The following is a 16,648-nucleotide window of genomic DNA, read 5'->3' as shown; positions in this document are numbered from 1 at the left end:
AAACATACTTTTGACTGCTATTGCGCGAATAATGCGTGTCCCACGGAAGTTCTTCTGTGTGGTGTGCGTGATTTTCACGCACCCATTGACTTCAATGGGTGCGTGATGCGCGAAAAACACAAATATAGGACCTGTCGTGAGTTTTACGCAGCGGACTCACGCTGCGCAAAAATCGCTGACAGTCTTCACTGCCCCATAGACTAGCATAGGTCCGTGCGACGCGCGTGAAAAACACGCGAGTTGCACGGACTTATTACACGTTCGTGTAAATCCGCCCTAAATGAAATAAGTGATTAAAATGACGCATGTAGCCCAAAATTGTATTATTAAAAACTACAGCTTATCCCGCAAAAAATAAGCCCTCATACCACTTAATCGACGGAAAAAGAAAAAAAGTTGTGGCTCTCAGAATTTAGTGTCACAAATTTTTTTTTTTTTACACTTAGGTTTTTACTTGTAAAAGTAGTGAAATATATATAAAAAAAACTACTTATTTGGTATCGCCCTAATCTAATTGACCCACAGAATAAAGTTAAGATGTTGTTTTAATCGCACAGTGAATTCCGTAAAAACGAAGCGCAAAAAACAATGGAGGAATCGGGTTTTTTTTTTTTTCATTTTCTACCCCATAAATCATTTTTTTTTCCCAGTTTTTCGTGGTACATTATATGGCACAATAAATGGTGCTACGAAAAACTACAACTCGTCCCACAAAAATCAAGCCCTCATAGATTTGAGGCAAAATTGTGAGTGAGCCCACTCCCTTGGATAAAAAGCAACCCCATACATGAATGTTCTCAGGATGCTTTACTGTCATCATGGCACAGGGCTCATGGTAGCGCTCACCCTTTTTTTTTTTTTTTCTCTGGACAATCATTCTTCCGGATGTCCCAAGGAGGCTTCAGAGCAAGCTCTGCGCTATTGTTGAACCAATGCCGTAGCTGAATCCTCTTTTTAGGAGACGGTCCTGGCACTTGCTGGACTTTCTTGGGCACCTGGACAGCAATTGAACCTCTCTCCTTGAAGTTCTTGATCCAATAAATGGTTGATTTAGGGACCATCTTACAAGCAGCAATGTCCTTGCCTGTGAAGCCCTTTTGATGTAAAGCAATGATGACTGCACGTGTTTCCTTGGAGGTAACCATGGTTAACAGAAGACACTGCTTTAAAAGGGGGATAGTGTTTGAAATCAACCAGTCTGCTCTTAAAAATGATAGAACCTGTCCTATCCTTGTCCGTAATTACGGCACTGACTCTCCCATAGAAGCCTTTGGGCGCTTCCGTAAATACAGACTGCTACGGATGTGCATCCGTAAACCGTCCGTATTTACGGAAGCGTTGCTATGCAACATGTTGGTGACATCATTTGCAGCCTCCTCCTTTTTTTAAAATATATATATATATATATATAACAGATCCATATATGCAGATGCAATATGGACACCCCTCTGTATATATGGATGACTATGAATCAGTATTTACCGACAATCTACGGATAGATGAAAATACGGTCGTGTGTATGGGGCCTAAGGTCCCATGCACACGACCGTAAAATCGCCAGTAATTACGGGCCCATTCGTTTCTCTGGCCGGCTGACACCTTCCCATAGAAACTTGCCACTGAAAATAAAACCTGTCCTATTTTATTTTACGGTCCGTGCTCCCATACTTTATAATGGAAGCACGGCCCGTAAATATGGCCGGCCGTCCGTAACCGTTATTACGGACACGCTCGTGTGCATTGGAGCCTAACACTTTCTCCTGAGCTAACGAGAAGATCGCTGAAATGATGACCGGTTATTTTGTGGCAGGGCTGAAATGCAGTGGAAATGGGGGTTTTGTGATGAAGTTAATTTTCATGGCAAGGAATGACTTTGCACTAACTCTAGATTACTGTTTGCCGTTTCTGCATGTTTGGTTTGTTTCATTTCAGATATGTTGAAACAAAATGAACTACAAAACTATATCAATAAGAGTCCAATGTTTTTCACTCTGTTTTGTGAACATTGTATAGACCATCTTAAAATTCCGTTTCTTTGTAGCACTCAGGGACATTAGATTATCCTTTGAGTGTTCTCTAGATCAAGCTCCAAGATATGTGCGCATTTTCCAATGAGTTGACAAGAGGAAATGTTATGAGTAAGCATGTGATGGTCATTCTTTTCATGCTGGCGTTCATTTTTCTTGATTAGGGCAAGTGCTTTATTTTAGTAGGGTTGACTGCAGAGAAGTGAGGATACTTATGTATTTTGTAGTCAATACTTTGTGAAGCAGGGATTAGCCCGATGGACTACATACAGTTTACACCTCTGTGGCTAGATGATTTCTATTCGGATTGTTTTCCTTTTGTCGGAGATTCTCTATTCCATCATACCACAGAGCAAATCCAAAATGTGACCTGATCGTATTCCGAAATAATGTGAAGTTCCCTCGTACATAACCTCCCTGTAAATATGTTCTGTACCTCCATGTGGCTTGTATTTCCATATGTAGTCACTTAAGCTTGCGGTTTATACATGTAATGAATTATACTTCTTCTTTATGGTCCACTCATGGCTTAAAAGAAAGTGGATCAGCGGTTTCGCAACCTGTGTATGTAGTCTAAGGGTATGTTCACACGCTTACTAAAAAACCTCTGAAAATACGGAGCTTTTACGGCCTGAAAACTAGCAGTGTGAACGTACCTTAAGGCTTAGTGCCAGTAATTCATCAAAAATGCAAGCCTGCGTAAAAGAAAAACCAACAAAAAAAACTTGTCAGATACAATTCTGAGATGGAAATGCAAGATAAATTTTATATGCTGCGGGTTTAAAAATTGGCACCGCATGTCATTTTACGTGTGGAAAGATTGCAACGTGTAGATGAAATTACTTAATCATTTACTTTGCTGGTGCTGTATTACACAGGAAAATCCACGTGGCAAATCCGCACGTAATACGCATCGTGTGCATTTGGTCTTAAGGATTGTTCACACTGCATCAAATTTGCAATAGCAAAATCTGTTGTGGATTTTTCTGCCAGCGACTCCGCATATGGATTAGCCCTGTCGTAATTCAATGGAGATAATTCCCAGCTTTTCCGTGTGTAATCCATGGCAATGAACATGCTGCAGATTTTAAAACCTACAGCGCTTTCATTATTCTGCTTGGACGTTTTCCGAAGTGTGTGAATAGGGTATGAAATATAGAATTTACAGGCAGAATGAGTAGATTTGATCAGGATTGAGGTGCAGAATCCTGAATTTGTGAATACGACCTAAAAGTTGAATATACACTTCTGCCTGTCCTGGAATATTTGATCATCCAGTACCTATTATCTCCCCTTCAAACTGAGATTTTATTTTTTTGTCTATTAACCCCTTAACGCTCCATGACCTACTATTAGGTCATGCTAACTGTAGCGTTCGCACTCAGTAGTACTAGTAGGTCATGGAGTAAACACGGCGCTGTTCGCGCGGGGCGCGTTCATGAGCTGAGAGAGCCTGCTGTCGGAAACAGCAGCTATCACAGCTCAATGTGCAGGGACCGATCGCGGTGGTCCCCGCAGATTAACCCCTCAGAAGTCGCGTTCAATAGCGATCGCGGCTTCTTAGGGGTTAATTCGCCAGCCTGCTACACGATAGCGGCCGGCGATGGTGACTATGGCAACAGGACACCAAACAATGGCGTCCGGCTATGCCATAGACGGAAGCCTAGTGGGTCCTGACGTCAGGACCCACTATGCTTGCTGTCGGTGAGTAGCTGACAGCTCTAATACACTGCACTACGCATGTAGTGCAGTGTATTAGAATTGCGATCAGGGCCTCCTGCCCTCAAGTCCCCTAGTGGGACAAAGTAATAAAGTTAAAAAAAAGTTAAAAAAAGATGTGTAAAAATAAGAAAATAAAAGTTTTAAAAGTATTAAAAGTAAAAATCCCCCTTTTTCCCTTATCAGTCCTTTATTATTAATAAAAATATATAAACAAACAAATAAACTATACATAATTGGTATCGCCGCGTCCGTAACGTCCTGAACTACAAAATGATTTCATTATTTATCCTGCACGGTGAACGCCGTAAAAGAAAATCATAATAAACCGTCCCAGAATCACAATTGTTTGGTCACTTCACCTCCCAAAAAATGGAATAAAAAGAGATCAAAAAGTCGCATGTACCTAAAAATGGTACTGATGGAAACTACAGTTCGTTACGCAAAAAATAAGTCCTCGCACGGCTTTATTGATTGAAAAATATAAAAGTTCTGGCTCTTAGAATAAGGCAACACAAAAAGTGACTGATTGTTTACAAAACGTATTTTATTGTGCAAACGCCATAAGACATAAAAAAAAACTATAAACATCTGGTATCGCCGTAATCGTATCGCCCCGCAGAATAAAGTGAATATGTAATTTATAGCGCACGGTGAACGCTGTAAAAAAAAATAGAATAAAAAAACAATAGTAGAATTGCTGTTTTTTAGTCACCACGCCACCTAAAAATGGAATAAAAACTGATCAAAAAGCCGCATACACCCCATGAAAACTGCAATGGATTCCTCAAGAGGTCTAGTTTCCAAATTGGGGTCACTTTTGGGGGGTTTCCAATGTTTTGGCACCACAAGACCTCTTCAAACCGGACATGGTGCCTAATAAAAAAAGAGGCCTCAAAATCCACTAGGTGCGCCTTTGCTTCGGAGGCCGGTGCTTCAGTCCATTACCGCACTAGGGCCACATGGGGGATATTTCTCTAAACTGCAGAATCTGGGCAATACGTATTAAGTTGCGTTTCTCTGAAAAAACCTTTTGTGTTATAAAAAAAAAAAATGGTATAAAGAGTATTTTCTGACAAAAAAAAAATGTAAACTTCACCTCTACTTTGCTCTAAATTTCTGTGAAACACCTAAAGGGTTCATAAACTTTCTAAATGCTGTTGTGAATACTTTGAGGGGTCTAGTTTCTAAAATGGGGTGTTTGATAGGGGTTTCTAATATATGGGCCCCTCAAAGCAACTTCAGAACTGAACTGGGACCTAAAAAAATAAATAAATGAGGCAATACTTCGCTTCTTACATTATACTGATAATGAGCCGTGCCCACCCTGAGATGACCCCAGTTTTGACAGTTTTTATAAACTGCGACCCCTATTAGACCGTTCCAGTGCCCGGTTTTCCCAAGCATTCACCCCCGAGAAGTGTATTTCTATTGATGAGTCCCTGGTACATTTTAAAGGGAGGGTTCAATTCCGCCAGTACCTGCCGAGTAAAAGGGCAAGGTATGGTGTGAAGATGTCTAAGCTGTGCGAGAGTGCATCAGGGTATACCTACAGGTTTAGGATATATGAAGGAAAGGCCACCCCCAAACCAGACTGCATCCTGGACTACAATAGGTACATGGGAGGGATGGACTTGTCAGATCAAATCCTGAAGCCCTACAGCGCCATGCGGTGTGGTACAAGAAGCTGGCCGGGCACATCATACAGATGGCTTTGTACAATGCGTACGTGCTACATCGATGTGCAGGCCAGAGGGGAACTTTCCTGGAATTTCAAGATCTAATCTTTAGGGACCAGGAAGGGGGGGCACCCAGTACTTCTGGAAGCGAGGCCACACGCATCGTACCAGGGCAACACTTTCCAGAAGAAGTTCCCCAAACCGGTGGAAAGGGAAAGAGTCAAAAGAGGTGCAGAGTCTGCTATAAGAGGGGGATAAGGGAGGACACAATATATCAATGTGACACGTGTCCCGAAAAACCAGAGCTCTGTATAAAAGATTGTTTTAAAATGTATCATACATCTCTTGGTTTTTCATTTACCCTGATGCACTCCGCACAGCTTACCCCCCTCATCTTTCCCTTCTGAGCCCTGCCGTATGCCCAGGCAGCTGATAACAGCCACATGTAGGGTATTGCCGTACCCAGGAGAACCCACATTACAATTTAAGGGGTGTATATCTCTGGTGGCGCATGCTGGGCACAATATATTGGACACTGAAATGGCGCATATATATATATATATATATATATATATATATGCAAATCTCACACTGCACCATCTGCTGCGCATTATCTTTTACACAGTACCTGTGGGGTCAAAATGCTCACTACACCTCTAGATGAATGTCTTAAGGGGTGTAGTTTTTAAAATGGGGTCACTTCTCGGGGGTTTCAACTGTACTGGTACCTCAGGGGCTTCTGCATACATGACTTAGCACCAGAAAAGCTCCAGTAGGCCAAATGGTGGTCCTTTCCTTCTGAGCCCTCCCATGGGCCCAAACGGCAGTTTATCACCACAAATGGGGTATTGCCACACTAAGGACAAATTGGGCAACAAAATGGGGTATGTTGTTCCCTGTGAAAACAAGAAATTTTGATCAAAAATGACATCTTATTGGAAAAAATATCATTTTTGTTTCATTTCACAGCCCAATTCAAATAGGTGCTGTGAAAAAACTGTGCGGTCAAAATAACAAAAACCATAAATGAATTCCTTGAGGGGTGTAATTTCCAAAATGGCATCACTTCTGGTGGGTTTCCATTGTTTTGATACCTCAACACCTCTCAACCTGGCATGCTGCCTAAAATATATTCGAATAAAAAAGAGGCCTCAGAATGCACTAGGTGCTTCTTTGCTTCTAGGGCTTGTGTTTTAGTCCACGAGCGCACTAGAGGCACATGTGGGACATTTCTAAAAACTGCAGAATCTGGACAATACATATTTAGTAGTATTTCTCTGGTAAAACCTTCTCTGTTACAGAAAAAAAATGAATAAAATTGAAATTCAGCAGAAAAAATGAGATTTGCAAATTTCATTTCCACTTTGCTTTAATTCCTGTGAAATGCCTGAAGGGTTAAAGAGGCTCTGTCACCAGATTTTGCAACCCCTATCTGCTATTGCAGCAGATCAGCGCTGCAATGTAGATTACAGTAACGTTTTTATTTTTAAAAACGAGCATTTTTGGCCAAGTTATGACCATTTTTGTATTTATGCAATTGAGGCTTGCAAAAGTCCAAGTGGGCGTGTATTATGTGCGTACATCGGGGCCTTTTTACTAGCTGGGCGTTGTGTATAGAAGTATCATCCACTTCTCTTCAGAACGCCCAGCTTCTGGCAGTGCAGACACAGCGTGTTCTCGAGAGATCACGCTGTGACGTCACTCACAGGTCCTCCATCGTGTCGGACGAGCGAGGACACATCGGCACCAGAGGCTACAGATGATTCTGCAGCAGCATCAGCGTTTGCAGGTAAGTCGATGTAGCTACTTACCTGCTAACGCCGATGCTGCTGCAGAATCAACTGTAGCCTCTGGTGCCGATGTGTCCTCGCTCGTCTGACACGATGCAGGACCTGGGGCAGGAAGTGACGTCACAGCGTGATCTGCCAGAAGCTGGGCGTTCTGAAGAGAAGTGGATGATACTTCTCTTCAGAACGCCCAGCTAGTAAAAGTAGTAAAAACGCCCCGATGTACGCACATAATACACGCCCAGTTGGACTTTTACTTTAAACACACCCACTTGGACTTTTGCAAGCCTCATTTGCATAACTACAAAAATGGTCATAACTTGGCCAAAAATGCTCTTTTTTTAAAAATAAAAACGTTACTGTAATCTACATTGCAGCGCCGATCTGCTGCAATAGCAGATAGGGGTTGCAAAATCTGGTGACAGAGCCTCTTTAAAAAACTTTCTAAATGCTGTTTTGAATACTTTGAGGGGTCTAGTTTTTAAAATGGGGTGTTTTATGGGGGTGTCTAATACATAGGCCCCTCAAATCCACTTCAGAACTGAACTGGTACCTTCAAAAAAAGGCTTTTGAAATTTTCTTAAGAATATGAGAAATTGCTGTTTATGTTCTAAGCCTTGTAACGTCCAAGAAAAATAAAATGTTCCAAAAATGATGCCAATCTAAAGTAGACATATGGGAAATGTGAACTAGTAACTATTTTGGGTGGTATAACCGTCTGTTTTACAAGCAGATGCATTTTAAATTCTGAAAAATTCTATTTTTTGTAAATTGTCTCTAAATTTTGCAATTTTTCACAAATAAAGACTGAATATATCGACCAAATTTTACCACGAACATGAAGCCCAATGTGTCACGAGAAAGCAATCTCAGAATCGCTTGGATAGGTTTAAGCATTCCGACGTTATTACCACATAAAGGGAAATATGTCAGATTTGAAAAATGGGCTCTGAGCCTTAAGGCCAAAACTAGGCTGCGTCCTTAAGGGGTTAAATTCTATAAATGAATGGACCTTTCTAACACTTGCCCCTCATGGGTATAATGAGTTTGGTTTGTTTTTTTTGGGGGTTAGTTTCATTTGACCATATTTTTGTATCCATTAAATCTGCATTAATATGGTTCATATTCTGTTGGGCTTTTTACATGGGTGTGACGTGCACAGTATGCGCTACTGGTGACCATTTTGCAGACCAGAACGCCCATTGCAGTCTATGGAGATTGGGCATAATACTGACGTATTAATAGATCTTCAGTATTGCATTGGAAAGGAGCCGTCTGTCTTATAGTTCGTCCTATATTTTCGATTCCTTTTGTAATATGGGTTTTTAGGAGTATGGGCTTCGAATTGTTTTATTTTTTGCATGGAGTAGATCTCCTCTCCTGTAATACACATTAAAATAACGTGGATTGTGATGCGGTGGTTGCCTCAATCTGTTTTGATTTTGGACGGGATCACCATTTTTTTGCTGTATACGTCGCAGTTATTTGTGTGTGAAGAGATAAGCCAGTGCAAAGAAGAATAAGGGGCATTTCTCTACTAGACTCATTGTGACTGTGGATGTTCTTAGCATCCGGTACAATACAATAAAGATAATAGAGCAGCCCTTACTGTATGATCTCTTACATGTTTAGCCGGATCTGTACATACTGTATATGTAGGTCAGGGCAGCTTGTGTCCGGATACAATAGCTTTCCTCTTCTCTTAGCAGACACTACCTCGGGCATGCATCCTCCAGGTTTCCCTCTAGACTGCTGCTAGTCTGTCCTAACATTGACACATCACTCCCTTCTCCAGCAGAGCCTTGTAGGGTAGAAGAAGATTGGTAGAGATGTTTGAAGGGAGGAGGTTGTTATAAACTTAGAAAATAAGAAAACCGGTTTGCCTTTCACTCCTCTGTGCGTCTTCTATCCAGGTTATCGTTTTTTCTTTCACTTGCTGATCTGTGATTCCTGTAACTTCATTTCACATGAGAAGGTTCAGCTCTCACATATAACTCTGCTGAACATGCATGTTCAGCAATGAGGGAGCAAAGCTGCTGCCATACACCTGTGACTGCGCTTCTCTCCTTGGAAGGGTATGTGTACACGCACAAGTAAATACGGATGAAAATGACAGAGCTGTTTTCAGGGGAAAACTGCCTCTGATTTACAGCCTTATTTTTTGGAGCTGGTGCATTGACACAATGAAAAACTGCCCTAGTGACATGCTCCTTTTTTACGTGCCAATTTTTAAAGCGGCGGTGTAAAAAAAGAATGCCCCGTCTGAACTAAGCGCAGTTTTTCCCATTGATTGCAATGGGAAGGTGTTTGTTGTCGTTTAGCTACCGTTTTTAGGCGAATTAGGAGGCGTTTACACTTCGAAATATGCCTGAAAACACACTGTGGACATACCCGAACATTCCCAGTCCTTTTTCTTGATGTCTTTTAAACCCCCTGTAGTCATTAGACTGGCTAAATAGAACGATTTCAGCAATGTTGCTATAGCTTGCATGGACCGTTTTAAGGATTCCATAGGATAGGGGTGAGACAGCTAATCCATCAAAATTACTGGTCCGTCTTTTACTGAATTAACTTTATTTTTTTTTAAATCATCTAATCCAGGAGTGAATTTAAGATCGATATCCAGGCCTTGATGGCTTGAAAATTTACAATATTTCTAAAATTTTCCAGCCATTTAATATGGAGGGATTATGACTGTATTGGTTATGGCTTGATTTCCCCCTAGAATAAAAAATAAAACATGAGATTGCTACAAAACTGTTATGCTGGGTTGTATCTGCATTGTGATTTTCCACTTTTCTGTTCAGTCAGAAGAACCGTGGAACAGAAAAAAACAACAACTAGTGCTTAAAGAGGCTCTGTCACCAGATTCTGAAATCCCTATCTCCTATTGCATGTGATCGGCGCTGCAATGTAGATAACAGGAACGTTTGTTTTTTGTTTTTTTGTTTTTTTTTTTAAAACGATCATTTTTGGCCAAGTTCTGAGCAATTTTATATTTATGCAAATGAGGCTTTCTAATGGACAACTGGGCGTGTTTTCTCTTATTTCCAACTGGCCGTGTATTGTGTTTGTAACATCTGGGCGTGTATTGTGTTTGTAACATCTGGGCGTGTATTGTGTTTGTAACATCTGGGCGTGTATTGTGTTTGTAACATCTGGGCGTGTATTGTGTTTGTAACATCTGGGCGTGTATTGTGTTTGTAACATCTGGGCGTGTATTGTGTTTGTAACATCTGGGCGTGTATTGTGTTTTACTAGCTGGGCGTTGTGAATAGAAGTGGATGATGCTCAAACAGAACCGATGAAAAAAAAAAAACTCACTTGCACCCCATTATCCATTTATTTCTATTGAGGCACTTCACTCATTACTGCCCCCTATATTTCACTTATAGTATTACACTTGCACACACACTATTCATTTATTATTTCTTACTACACATCCCATGCACCACACACCACTCCCCTCAAGACTAGTGGGAGTGGCGATTATTATTTAAAGCACCTGCTCGCCCTTTCATCAGCATTTCTGGCCTGCCTGTGTCCATTTGTAAGTATGGCCTTTTTTGGTGACTTATGATGCTGACAAACCGTTCTATTCATAACGCCCAGCTAGTAAAACAAGTAAACACGCCCAGATGTTACAAACACAAGACACGCCCAGTTGGAAATAAGAGAAAACACGCCCAGTTGTCCATTAGAAAGGCTCATTTGCATAAATATAAAATTGCTCATAACTTGGCCAAAAATGATTGTTTAAAAAAAAACAAAAAACGTTACTGTTATCTACATTGCAGCGCCGATCACATGCAATAGGAGATAGGGATTTCAGAATCTGGTGACAGAGCCTCTTTAATACGTCTGTTAAAGCAGCTTGATAAATCTGTTGCGTCTTCCCACTTGCCGTGCGCCACAATTTTGACGTGATGACCGCGGCCATACCCCCCCTCGCAAATCAGATATGGGGAAAAAAATACTCTCCTCATGGCTCCTTCGTTTCTCCTCTCCGGTTTCCCTCTGCCTGCCTTTTTTTTTTTTTATATGCGACGAAGTCCCCAATGTCATCAGTTCCGTGTCACATACAACGTCCTGACGCTGCCCGGCATCAGTACTTTGTATGAGATGCGTAATGCTGAGTGAACCCGGAGGGGAAAAAGGGGGGATGAACATAATTTATTTTTCCTAATGTATTTGTCCGAAGGGGAGTTAAAGGCTAGTTTAACGGGGGGGGGGGGCACAATTGTATGGGGGTTGTCACACGCCTCTAGTAAAATCTGCTTACATTTCCACACTTCTGCCGTAAAATAGAATAAATTTGTACGGCTGCTTTGGCCCCACCCCCTTTGAAAAGCATCACTTTTTCCACAAGTGGCGAGGGTGGCACTAAAAGGCAAATTGCGACTTCTGGGCCCTTTAGTAACTTTACGCCAGAAAACAGGTGTACAAAGGTTAATAAATTCCCCCACCATTGAGTTCATTGTGTGGGTTTTGTTTAAGCGGTTTGCTTCCATTCAGTCAGGGTTTAGTCTAGTTTTTTGGTCTGCTGCAGTCTGTGCTATCGATTCCACCCAAAAAAATCAAAAACGAAAAAACTGAAAGGTACCTTCTGTTACATTGGTAAAATCAATGGATGGCTGATAAAAACAAAATGTCTTGACGTTCATCCGTCATTCAATCCATTTGATGGATCAATCCAAATCATCTGCACATGCGCGAAAGATCTGTGCAGATCACGCTCATGTGACCAGGGACAGCTTGGGAAATCCACTCCTGTTCTTCTGACTGTTCTGCTCATGTCTTGCGGTACTGGTCAGTCCAACGGATCTGTAAAAAAAAAACAGAATAAATATTCACAAATAGTGGCGGCACCTGCTCTCAGGTGCCTGGCAGTAAATCCGCACCTGAGTTATGGAGCAGACTGTAAACTATCAGGATGCCGGTGCTACTTCCTTTTCCTGACTCTCCTCGGCTACAGCTGGAAGTAGAACCTGTGATGGATGCATCGGCGGTACATTGCCTTGTGCTGACAAGGATAGTTCTGTAGCTCCACGTGCCTCGTTCAGCGCAGCATTCGCTCTCATGCAGGTAAATACACATAAGGCTGATTTTTAAAGCCCAAAAATGCCCTTACAGGGAGGCGTTGTCACAAACATTGTACGTAGTTGATTTTACAGACTGAATTACTTGTCGTTCACGGTGTCTGAAGGTTGTAGTCCTGGACAACCACGCCAGAAGTTAAAATAAGTTGTTGACAATTGTCAGATCGATCTGTCTTGGCCTGTGACCTGGCCATGGCTTCTATAGATGAAGTCAGGACTCAATCAATTTAAGCATTCCCTGAGGTAAACCTCTATAATTTCTCATGAACACAATGCAAGTATGACCGCAACCAAAAGAATCCAACTCAGATCAACTTTTCCACAGATACCTGCCTTGGGTGTCTGTCATTCATTTTCGCGTCATGAAAAAGGAGCCCGCCATTGTCAGAAAATGGTCTGATTCCGCCTCTTTATGACCATCTAAAAATGTTTGTGTTTTGCCAGCTGAATAGCTGTGAATGCAGTTACATGTAGTGTCTCCTACATTAGTACAAATCATGCCATTTCAGCTGGGGAATTGCTTGAATATCTAGAACAGATGGGTTAAATGGAAACCAAATATTTTTTAGTCTTGGCTCAGCGGTGATGTTTGAGCTGGTACTCTCGCAATTACTGCTCCGTTTAGAACTGAGCTCTCTGGCACAATGCTGTCTGGAGAAGATCACAGCCTCAGACTATATATGGGCCGGGAGTAAGTGCTTGTGTTTTATTTATATCGCTAGGCTGCTCGAGTACTTGCAGAGTCAGAACAAATGTTGTTTTGGAAGCTGCCCAGCCCTGAAGGCAGATTTTTTATTTTTTACACTTCCATCGTATTAAGCATAACATTTCATTGAGAATAGGCAATCCGGCAGTGAAAGTGTGCACCTGAAGGGGGTGTTCTGTATGCTTCCTATTCCTCAGTAACTCTTAGGCTGGGTTCACACGAGCACATTACGTCCGTAATGGACGGAATGTATTTCAGCCGCAAGTACCGGACTGAACACACTGCAGGGAGCCGGGCTCCTAGCATCATAGTCCCTGCCTCGCTGCAGGACAGCTGTCCCGTACTGTAATCATGGTTTCAGTACAGGACAGTAGTTCCACGGAGAGGCAGGAACTTCTAGTGTCGTACATAACTCTGATGCTAGGAGCCCGGCTCCCTGCACTGTGTTCGGTCCGGGACTTGCGACCGAAATACGTCTGTCCATTACGGACCGAACATGCTCGTGTGAATCCAGCCTAACTGCAAACACAACCCGCTGTAGGTGTTTAATTGGTGTTCCCAAGTCTTGTAGTTCAGATTTAAATCTTCAGGGTATGTACACACTTACACTGTGAAATGTGCCAAACACTTGCAATACGCATAGAAACAATTCCCATTTAATTCAATGGGAAATATGCCATGTAGTTCAGACAAGGCACATTTTTACTCCCCTGAATTATTTAAATACTGCTTAAAAAGTGGCTTGTCTCTTGAGGCGTTTTTTTTTAACTCTGAGAACCTTTCGCCTGCCCATACATGTGCCGCATGTAATAGGGCTTCACAAACACAAACTCACTTTACAATTATTTTCCTATCTTCCTCTGTTATTTACATATCGATGCCGTTATATTTGGCGCCCGATATGTAAATAAGCCCATGAGCTGTCAATGGGGCGTTTCTATCGAACTAAATGGCAAGGTGTCTGCTTTATAAGTAGATGCATTTAAATTTAGAAAACGGAAAAGTGTGTCAATTTTGGTGTTTGTTTTTTTTTTTACAAATATTGAATTTATCGACCTAATTTTTTCACTAGCATAAAGTACAATATGTCACGAGAAAACAATCTCCAAATCACTTTGCTATGTAAAAGCATTCTGGAGTTATTGATTCACTGTATAACTGATACAACAAAATTGTGCTCCCACAATATAGGAAATTTTTATGGATTCACTGAAGTGATATATGAATAAAATATAAGTTTATTTAGATAACTCTCTAAAAACAGGGGTACAATCACCACCGTGACAAAAGCCCCACCGTGTGAATTTAAAAACGAATTAAACAGTAAACTACTGAGTCCTGATACCATTGCGAACCCTCTGACTCAGTATGTTTATAACAGATATCAAAACGGAATCAGCATATAACCATGGGCAAAACAGTAGTATAAACCTTGAAACACACTAGAGCCCGCGATAACCGCACCTGGAACTCCCAGTGTTAAAGGATACAACAATTCACACTGTCCCCAATGCTACAATTCCTCACTAACACGACCCTACGCGTTTCTTGTACTTATCATCAGGGGTCTGTACTTGGTCACTCTGGCCGGGATGCCAGCGATATTAATTCAACAGCAGGTATTCTGCTGTACACCACGGAAGCATTCTCGCATTGATATCAGCGGCATGCCTCACTCCGGGACTCGGAGTCATAATAAACAGTAAACTCCTCCCCCCGTCCTCGGCAGCGGTCTGCAAATCAGCCAATCCCACTCACTCCCCCGGAATTCGTGACGCCTGTCCATGTGACCCCTGGCCATCAGCTGACAGCCAGGAATCAACATCGACCGCATCAGACTGAACGCGCAGGCGCAGTGGAGATCGCAGTCGCGTCACCCATGCTGCATAAGACCCTAGGTAAAGGAAGGAATCCAACGATATTTGATAAAATGGATAATTATTACGGATCAGCTCCTGCCCGCAACTGGACAGCCATAGACCACCTAACCAAAAAAGTACATATTGTATGGAAGGTTGAATAATAGTATATGTCTACCACGCTTTACAGTTTGTGAAAAAATTGTGAAAAAATCTCTCTTGAAGGACCATGTCTGTCGAACCTAGACTAAAAGAAGATGTGACAGAGACCACATGACAAAATGACCACACATTGACAGCCCTAGCACTGATATCCTATTTAAATAAAGCAGGCAAAATTGGTCTGCTCATTTAAACCATCTGGTTGTACACATGACAATTTGTAAATCCACTGGGCTTCTTTTCGCAGAATGAGGTTATCCCAGTCCCAGTCCCCGTCCCCCCCCCCCCCCCCCCGTTTTGGAGGCCTTATGAGTTCAATAGCCTGGAATTTCAAACATTCTGCTTTACCCTGGTGTTTGGCATGTACATGTTTGGATACGGAGGTGTCTCTTGAGTGAACAATGTCACCAACATGCTCTCGAATCCGGCGCCTAAACTGCCGTATCGTTTTGCCCACATAGTTCAGGGGACATGGACATGTGATCAGATAAACCACCCCTGCTGTTTTGCAATTAACAAAATCTCGGATTTCATATTCCACCTTGGTGGTAACACTTTGAAATTAGTTTCCTCTCTGAATGAAATCACAAGATTTGCAACTGCCACATCTATGTGTACCCGGTATCTGTCTATCCATCCATGTGCCTTTAGGTATAATGGGGTCAAAACAACTCTGCATGACCCTATCCCTGATATTTTTGCCTCTGCGAAAAGTAACTGAGGGCCAGTGTGTGATCTGATCTGCCAAATCTACATCAGCACTGAGAATGCGCCAGTACCTTTTCAAGATTTGCATGATTTCACTTTGCTTTTAATCATACGTGCCAATGAGTCTCGTAACTCTCTCTTCCTTACGTTGTCTAGGGACAAGAAGACTTTGCCTATCTGCATCTCTTGCTCCCCTATAGGCCTTCCTGATTACTCCCATAGGAAAACCTCTATCCTTTAGTCTACCTGTGAGCTCTTGCGCCTGTCTTTCGAAGTCCTCCATCGAGCTACAGTTCCGTGTGGTCATTTTGTCATGTGGTCTCTGTCCCATCTTCTTTTAGTCTAGGTTCGACAGACATGGTCCTTCAAGAGAGATTTTTTCACAAACTGTAAAGCGTGGTAGACATATACTATTATTCAACCTTCCATACAATATGTACTTTTTTGGTTAGGTGGTCTATGGCTGTCCAGTTGCGGGCAGGAGCTGATCCGTAATAATTATCCATTTTATCAAATATCGTTGGATTCCTTCCTTTACCTAGGGTCTTATGCAGCATGGGTGACGCGACTGCGATCTCCACTGCGCCTGCGCGTTCAGTCTGATGCGGTCGATGTTGATTCCTGGCTGTCAGCTGATGGCCAGGGGTCACATGGACAGGCGTCACGAATTCCGGGGGAGTGAGTGGGATTGGCTGATTTGCAGACCGCTGCCGAGGACGGGGGGAGGAGTTTACTGTTTATTATGACTCAGAGTCCCGGAGTGAGGCATGCCGCTGATATCAATGCGAGCATGCTTCCGTGGTGTACAGCAGAATACCTGCTGTTGAATTAATATCGCTGGCATCCCGGCCAGAGTGACCAAGTACAGACCCCTGATGATAAGTACAAGAAACGCGTAGGGT

At 42.2% G+C, this 16,648-nt stretch overlaps 1 protein-coding gene across 5 annotated transcripts in view; it reads left to right on the top strand.

The window, feature by feature from the left end:
• The window catches only part of RASSF3 (Ras association domain family member 3), a 197,475-nt gene that overhangs the window by 172,595 nt on the left and 8,232 nt on the right, over positions 1-16,648 (top strand). The window lies entirely within an intron of this gene.

This window comes from Rhinoderma darwinii, chromosome 3, assembly GCF_050947455.1.
Source record: "Rhinoderma darwinii isolate aRhiDar2 chromosome 3, aRhiDar2.hap1, whole genome shotgun sequence".
Classification (NCBI taxonomy): domain Eukaryota; kingdom Metazoa; phylum Chordata; class Amphibia; order Anura; family Rhinodermatidae; genus Rhinoderma; species Rhinoderma darwinii.
Note: the sequence above shows the minus strand (reverse complement) of the source record. Positions and strands in the feature narration are given on the sequence as shown.